This window comes from Lonchura striata, chromosome 27, assembly GCF_050655825.1.
Source record: "Lonchura striata isolate lonStrDom1 chromosome 27, ASM5065582v1, whole genome shotgun sequence".
Taxonomy (NCBI): domain Eukaryota; kingdom Metazoa; phylum Chordata; class Aves; order Passeriformes; family Estrildidae; genus Lonchura; species Lonchura striata.
In genome coordinates, this window is record NC_140729.1 from 2,798,418 (window position 1) to 2,806,152 (window position 7,735).

The 7,735-nt window shown below is 42.8% G+C and overlaps 1 long non-coding RNA gene across 1 annotated transcript; it reads left to right on the plus strand.

Annotated features, from left to right (window-relative positions):
- The first annotated feature begins 4,026 nt into the window (after positions 1–4,026).
- Positions 4,027–7,460, plus strand: LOC110471927 (uncharacterized). The gene is made up of 3 exons (XR_002465665.4): positions 4,027–4,163; positions 6,716–6,815; positions 7,327–7,460. It is a non-coding gene; the product is annotated as an uncharacterized LOC110471927 (long non-coding RNA).
- The last annotated feature ends 275 nt before the right edge of the window (positions 7,461–7,735 follow it).

The following is a 7,735-nucleotide window of genomic DNA, read 5'->3' on the forward strand; positions in this document are numbered from 1 at the left end:
CCCTCCAGTGTGGCTGAAGTTGAAGCAAAACAAGTTTCCCTCCTGCCTCATCAGAGACCATCAGTTAACAAGTACCATGCTGGGGGGTCTGTCCCCAGCCCAGGGGCTGTGGTCATTAACAGGAAACCAGCTGCCTTTCCATGGCATGAAGAGACTCAACCATCCTGCTGCTGATCGTGTGGAGGATGCTCCTGAGCTGACTGTGGAGTACCCTTGATGCAGAAAGTGCATGGAGAATTTGTAAAGCAAAGGAAAAACCTGATTGCTGAGGGGTTGTTAGTGGTGCAGGAGAGTGGGTGGCAGGAGGTGCAGCTCCTGGGGCATTGCACTGACAGTGCTTATGTGTGCTACTGATGTTTTCAGGTAGAACAATGAACACACATGGCTTGTGTTAGTGAGAGCAGCTGCTGTACCTACTGATATCCCAGCTTGGGGCAAGGAAATTGGTGAGACACAGAGCTTTGGAGGCATTGAAACGTGTATTGGAGAGCACCCAAACCAGAATAGTTTGGTATTAGGGAATACCCAATATATTAGGGAATCAGTACTGCCAAGTTTTTAAAGTTACTATGCTAGGCATTAATCTAACTGGTCTTGACTCGAGAGAGAGTTAAACTCTTATATTTGGCTGTTCTGGAAACACAGCTTCCAAACCAAAGCAATCAGTGTGCAGGGCAGGATTTTTCTTTCCAAGAGGATGCTGTGGAGTGTCTTTGAACCTTGAACTTCTTTGGGTGTAACTTGTAATAAAAAAACATTTATGAGATATGATACCAAAGTACAGTGGCCATGACATTTGACGTGTCACTACAGAGACTTAGGGTGGGTTGTCATTTTTCCATTGAAATTATTCAGGCTGAGTAAGAATTGCTCATTTTAGTAGAGCAGACTCTACACCTTTCGACTGTAAGAGGAGTACAGAAGAGATCCTGCTGGTCTTACATTCCTTGACTCTGTATCTCACTGCCTAGATCTCTGCAGGATTGTGTGGCAGTCTGTTTAAGAGCAAACATTCTGCTTTTTCTTCTCAGTATTAAAATTAGTTTCCATGTTACCTGGGTGATATTGTTTTAAACATAATTTGGAGGTTCTATTTCTTTTTATTATGTGAACAAATGAAAAAAAGAAGTCAGTGATCTGAATGAAGGTGACCATCAGGCTTAGGTCAGACATTTGCCTTGTGTTATGACTCTGCTGCTTTTTTAGAAGCTGAACCTCCAGCAATTATTTTCCTATGGACTGTTCAGCAGAAGCATCCAAGATGCATGCAAGAGGAAGCAAGGAGCAATGGCATCATGCAAACCCAACGTGAAAAGATACAAAGCTGAATTTTCTTAGTGTTCTTTTTATTCTCATCCCTCAATTGTTCACGGACAATTTCTCTGGCCTTATCATTTCCTCCCCAAAAAGCCAGAATATTTGCAAGAATACTTGCTAGGATCAGGATAGATCAACATCAGAGGTGGGGTTTGCTCCTGGTTTTGGTTCAGTATACTTTTTTCCATGAGATGTATCTTGACTGGTTGTATCAATCAATGGAAACTGCCAGAGGGAGCCCTGCAGCTGCAGCCATGGCAGTGGGAGGAGGACGAGGCCCCAGCCGGGCTGGAGGGTGAGGGGCTCCTCAAGGCGTCAGCTGGGAGTGGCCTCAGCATCCTCCACCCCTGGACTATGCCCAGGAATTTTCTGCAAGAACATGGCTGCCTCATTTTTATTTATTTTTTTATTTTTTTGGTTGTAAGATTAAGTTATCTAAAGAGATGTTGGGCAACCTAAAAATACATTGTCCAGTACTGCAATTTTGGTCAGCATTGAAGAAGTGCTGTAACAGTTTTCTGGTGCTTAGCTCAGCAGAGCAGTTTCAGCTCCAGACTCATTTGTGGGAGCTGTAAAGGACAATCTGTGTGTTCACAGGTAGCACTTCCCTTCAGTGTTGTCCTTGGTCAGAGTGGATTGCCTATAAATGTAATAAAACATTTATAGCAACACTAATGATTTGTTTGATTTAATGAAGAAATGTCACCTGTGTGACAGAAGTTTAATGTGCATTAGAAGGCCATGGAGATAAGTTCTGCAGGGCTCTGATAATGTGGATGCCATTCCATCTGACTCACCTGTGCTAACCAGCCATGGGCAACCAGTCTGGAGAGTTCAAGGAAAAAAGACACACCCAGCTATGGGTCTGCATTTTTGCTGCCTTTAGGTGGAACAGATGCTTTTCTTTTGGCTGACATAGAGACTGAAATAAAGCAAAGTCTTCTAGTTCAGTCAGTAGAGATGATCCATTCTAGGAGTGAAATCTAGCACCCTTTTGCTGGTCCCTGTTAACCCCTGTGTTTGGGTTTAATATCATAAGGGTTTGATTCTGAAAGAGCTACGCTACAGTCCTGAAAGGACATTGCTATGCAAAATGCATTCAGGAGAGAAGCATTCTGTTTTCAGTGTTCCAGCCTTATTCCAGTATTCAATATTTCTGGGTCTGAGATATTCCCCTCCTTCTTTTCTTAACTACCTTTACATCTCTTGTTAATGCCAATGCCTGTGAAGCCTGCTCTCTCCAAAGAGCAAAGCAAGGTATTTTGTGTTTTGTTGAATAGGTCAGAGGAGAGAAAGTTCTGGATGATGTCACCAACTCAGCTGGATTCACCTAGGCCCTGAACATTTGCAGTTCAAGATCTTACACTGTCTGCCTCACGTATTTTTTTCCCCTCATTTCCCTCTCCGTTTTATCTTTTGTCCAATGAAAATATCTCAGTCATCAAACCACTACATCTTATTTCTTTCTGCTTGGAGCTTTGACCAGAGGGGTAAGTTAAAACATTACATATTTATGGTACTTAGAGAGGTGTTCCAGCTCCTGGAGTGGTGCATGAGGCAGTGTGTGGGTTCCATCCCTCCCCAGCCACAGGTGGAAAATGAAAGTCAGGAGCTGCCTTTCCTGTCTCAGCTGCTCTCCTTGAACAGAATCAGATCTCAGTGCCAACAAAAACAGCTCCAGGCCACACAAACGAACCTTCTCTTTTTTCTTCCCCAAAAGTGCCATTAAGATCAACTCCAACACAGGACTGCTGGCAGAGCTCTCTCCCTTGGAAAAACCCTGTGCAACTGAAGCATCAAGGGAAAGAGAAAACCAGTGAACTGGAGAGAATACCAGCCTACTGACTCTCTCAGTTCCATAATGCTGGAGTAGTTCAGTATCCATGAAAGATATTGCATATTTCTGTGATTCAGGAGGCAAATAGAATTTTCATGGCCCTGTGCAAATAGGTACACACTGATTGTACACCGTAAAAGATATGTACAACCACACTGTATTTCACATGTTCATATCCGTGTAGATTTTTTGCTTACTTAAAAAAAAAAAAAATTGTGGTTCTGGGGATCTCACTTGTGTCACACCTTGAGCCCCCAAATCAGAAGAAAAACTCAATTTTTTCCCCAGGGTAAAATTACACTCATAATGCCAGGAGTGCCTGGGCAGCTGCAGCTTCTTGTTTGGGGACTTCTCTGGAATATCATCCTTTCAGTGCATCCCAGCGATCCCACAGCATCCCCACTCCCGGGGTTTGTACAACCAGGAACAAGCTATGGGCTGCTTACAACCCAAAATACCCTCCCAGCATCAAGATCTGTGTCAGGAAAGCAGATACCAAAAAAGCAAAAGAAAGGAAACGGGCCGAAAATCCGTCTCCATACTCCCCTGGAGGGAGTCTGGCACTGCTAATTTCGTTCACTGCACAAACACCGCAGCAGAAATGTCCAGGCAGAAGCTGTTCCCCAGCCGCAGGAGCCCCGGAGGAGCGGCAGGAGCGGGGACAGGCAGCGGGCTCCGTGCGGATCTACCTGGTTGTCACTAGAGGCCACCACCGGCCTTCGGAACGGAGCTGCCTCCAGCCCTGCCGTGTGAGCACCGCGGGAGAATCCGTGCGGAGCTTGAACGAGAGAATAAAACTTACGCATTACATAAGGAAATGTCTCATAAGTATCCACTTTACTGGCCCTATATCAACAGGAAATTTAGTTGCATCGCTCTTGTGGCCAAATGTTTAGAGGAGTATTTATTTTCAGAGCCACCAGCCATAATTATGGAGTTCAGTGCTGTGCATGGAATGGGTTTGGAAGCAATGGCAAGAAGAATGGGCTATCTTTCTAAATTCTGACATGTAAGTCTTCGACGACAGGGAGTGTTCATAATCCTTTTGAATTACACTCTTTTATATGACTGATGCTTGAATATCTCAATTTTTAGGTAGCGGTAGGCTGTAGACATTAAATACAAGGTTTCTTTGTTTGTGTTTTTAAGGTTTTTGTTCTCTACAGTAACAGAGATACACTCAGAATGTCTTGAAACTGTTTCTTGTAAGATTAACCTAGAAGCAGAGCCTGGGGGCTGGAATGACTTTCAAAAATTACTATTTTTTCTCATTAATAAGAATGTGTTCTCTTTCCTGCACAGGTAACTTTATGATCACAAATTCTCTCTGCTTGCAGCAACATTACAGATTTCCTGCTTTGAAATTGTTCTGGCAAGAGTCACTCCCAGTTTTTTGTTTGATGCATTTGATCTTTTATTTTCTTATAAGTTGTTTCAGGGGTGCAGAGTTGAGTCAAAGCTGGTACTTCTCTAAAGGCAGCACACCTTTAACTTCTGTTCTAAGGAAGAACTGTAGTTTGTAGCTACTTCATCCTGTTTCTCCATTTCCCTGCCTGCTCAAGCTAATTATGCCTCTTAATTGAAACACATTTTTCCAAATTATATTCCTCATTTTTGTTGCTTTCTATAGAGCCTAATTACAGCCCGTCACATCAACTCCTTTGGACTTGTCCTTAGGACATTGGAAAGCCAAAAAATTTACCCCTGAAGTCTATATAGTTATTGAAAGTATCTTTACCACAGCTGGTGTTATGATTTCATGCCTTTAAGCTTCTGATGCATATTCAGACATTCAAAAAGCAAATTAACATGTCCAGAAGAAGGATCCCTGCACCTGTCTCACCATTAGGTCATGTCTCACACTGGGAGCTCCTGCCATAGGGACACTCCAAACTGTCCAACATTGGCACTTCTGTTTCACGGAATACTTTTGCAGACGATTTGTTCGTGCCAGTCCTAGGCCAGAGACTCAAGTAGGTAATTTCAATATAGTCACACAATTAAGGCTATCATAAAAGTACAACTTGAAAAGAATTTAAAAATTTACAGAGGGAGGAATGATGAGGAAACAACACATGGTAAAACTTTAGTTAGGATTTCACCAAGCCAAATATCCAGGTAGAGTCAATAATTAAGATGCTTTTGCTGTATAATGCAGGACATGGGGGGACAGGGAGTGCAGCCTCTCCAGCATTATTCTTTCCTTACTTCCCTGTTTATATATTCGTCCTTTTTCTAAATGATTCATACACAGGAACAGGCATCTCCTAGCAAAACTGTAGAAACCTTTATAGGTCAGGGTGTGGACATTGTGAAATGTTTTACCGGCTCTTCTACCTATTCTCTCTGCTTCAATAATCCATAGAACCCGTGGGTTTAGCAGTGCTACAAAGGCAAGATTTCTTTTCTTCCCTTTCTGAAATGACTTTGTTAATTTTGCATCTGCATTAACCAGGAAGGCAGAAAGCAAAAATTTTCATTGTACAGATGTGGCTGTTGATAAATAAGGCTGAACCCCAGCAGTGTGGGGCCAGCTCCCCAGAAGAATGTGTGATTAATAGCACAAACCACGACTGCATTACCTCATCGCACACTTCTTCCAGGGGATCAACACTTCACTTACCAAAGCTGCCTATTGTAATACACCTTAATAAGTTTTAACATTTCTACAAGTGAAATGAGCTGTGACTCATGCCCAGGCTGGAGTGCAGTCAAGGCTCTTGGAAATCATGCTGAGGATTATTCCGTGCAGGACTGCCTTAAATGGCAGGTGAAACTGCAAGGAGCCAGCTGTGAACGCTGATGGTTTCAGCCTCCTTTTATAGGCTGAGTTCCTGTATCTTGTTGGTTTGCAGAAGTATTGTTGCATCATTCAATTAGACTGAGAAAGGCTGTTCTCTTCTGCTCATGTTTCTCTGCTATCCTTTTCCATTTATGGGAAATAGAATTTATTAACTTGGAGGCTGTTGTTTTTAATAACACTTCAATATTTTTCAAATTGCACTTTCTTTGTGTCTGGGTCTGTCACTTTCTTGGTGGTGAAATGGCACTTCTGTGTGCATGGGATACTGAAGAAGAACAAATAGAAGCTGGCAGAGTTCGATCAGTTGCAATACAATGAACTAACAAAGTCATTTTTCAAGCCATACATTATCACAGTCCTGAATATTTCCTTCCCTTCAAGCCACTGCTCTGAAATCAGCAGCAGCACTACCTGTGCTCCTAAAGTCTCCCAAATGCTACAAAGCCACCAGCACAGGGTTCTGTACAGGACTCGTTTCAGTGGGCTGTTGGCACAGGTGCATTGAAGAACATCATCAGAGTGTGTTCAGGGTCCTGACCAGCCATAAACACTTGGAATGAATGAAGGGCATTATCTCTTCCGAGGCATCAGACACTGACAGGATTGCTGTGAGTGGGGAATGGCTCTTCAGGAAGTTGTTTTATCTAACAGCTGGGCTAAGTAGAAGCTGTGAAGTGATGGATTCTAATTTAGTGGCTCTCAGTGACTTTCTTTGCAGCCTTGAGCATATTGTGTCATCTGTTTTTCCAATTTCTCAGGCAATAAAGTGGGAATGATAATACTGCCCCCATTCATTATCTCCCTGACTTCATCTCTCAGCATGGTGTGAGAATGTGATGTTAACAGTGCATGCAAGTGGTAAGTATTAGCATCATTATTTATTATTTAGGGTGCAGACCCACCCTAAATAAATTTAGGAATGCATAGCTTATCTACCAGAGCACAAATTCAGAGGTAATGAGTAACCACCAGATACAGGGCACATGTCTGGTGACACGGTGTCACAAGCTGTTCAACAGAAAGGAGATCTGCAGTTCTACAGAGCATTCTGAAGCTGTTAAAGGTTCTCCAGAAATCAGCAATTTTTTCCAGAAGCAAACAGAATGTGGTGTAATGCCTGTTTGTATGTTTAAGGACTAATTGATTTACTCCACTTAGTAAAAGACACTTGAATGGCTGAACCATCAGTGCACGATGGTGTCAATAATGGAGTGAGCAGTTAGGATGGTGCTGTGAGCTGTACTGGTCTGACCTGTACAGAGTACAACAGCACAGGTGCAAGAGAAGGTTAAATCATCAGAGTGGTGGGGTGATGTGGGAATTCTGCTGCCTTTCAGCAGAGGAGAATGGGAATTCTACTACCTCTTAGCAGGAAAGAACAGGAATTCTGCTGCCTCTTAGCAGGAATTCTGCTGCCTCTTCTCCAGCACCACTTGGACCACAGCTGAATGTAACACAGGACACGGGGAGCACAACTCACCTCTGCATGAGGGGACACCAGGACAGAGTAAAGCCAGAGCATTGCTCAGGAATGTGAAATAAAGACAGGCGTGTTCCATAAGGCACTTCAATTATTTGCTTTTCCTTCTTTCTTTCTTTCTTTCTTGCAGTTCAGCACAATAACCCAGCACAAAGCACATACTTTACTTTGATGTAGAAATAAGGGGCTATTTAGAAGTTTTTATAATTATTTGTGTCACAGCGATGTAAATTATTTGTGGCTCTGCTATGTAAATCTGATAAATGGACATATCTTTAAATAACACAGAAAATTGTTC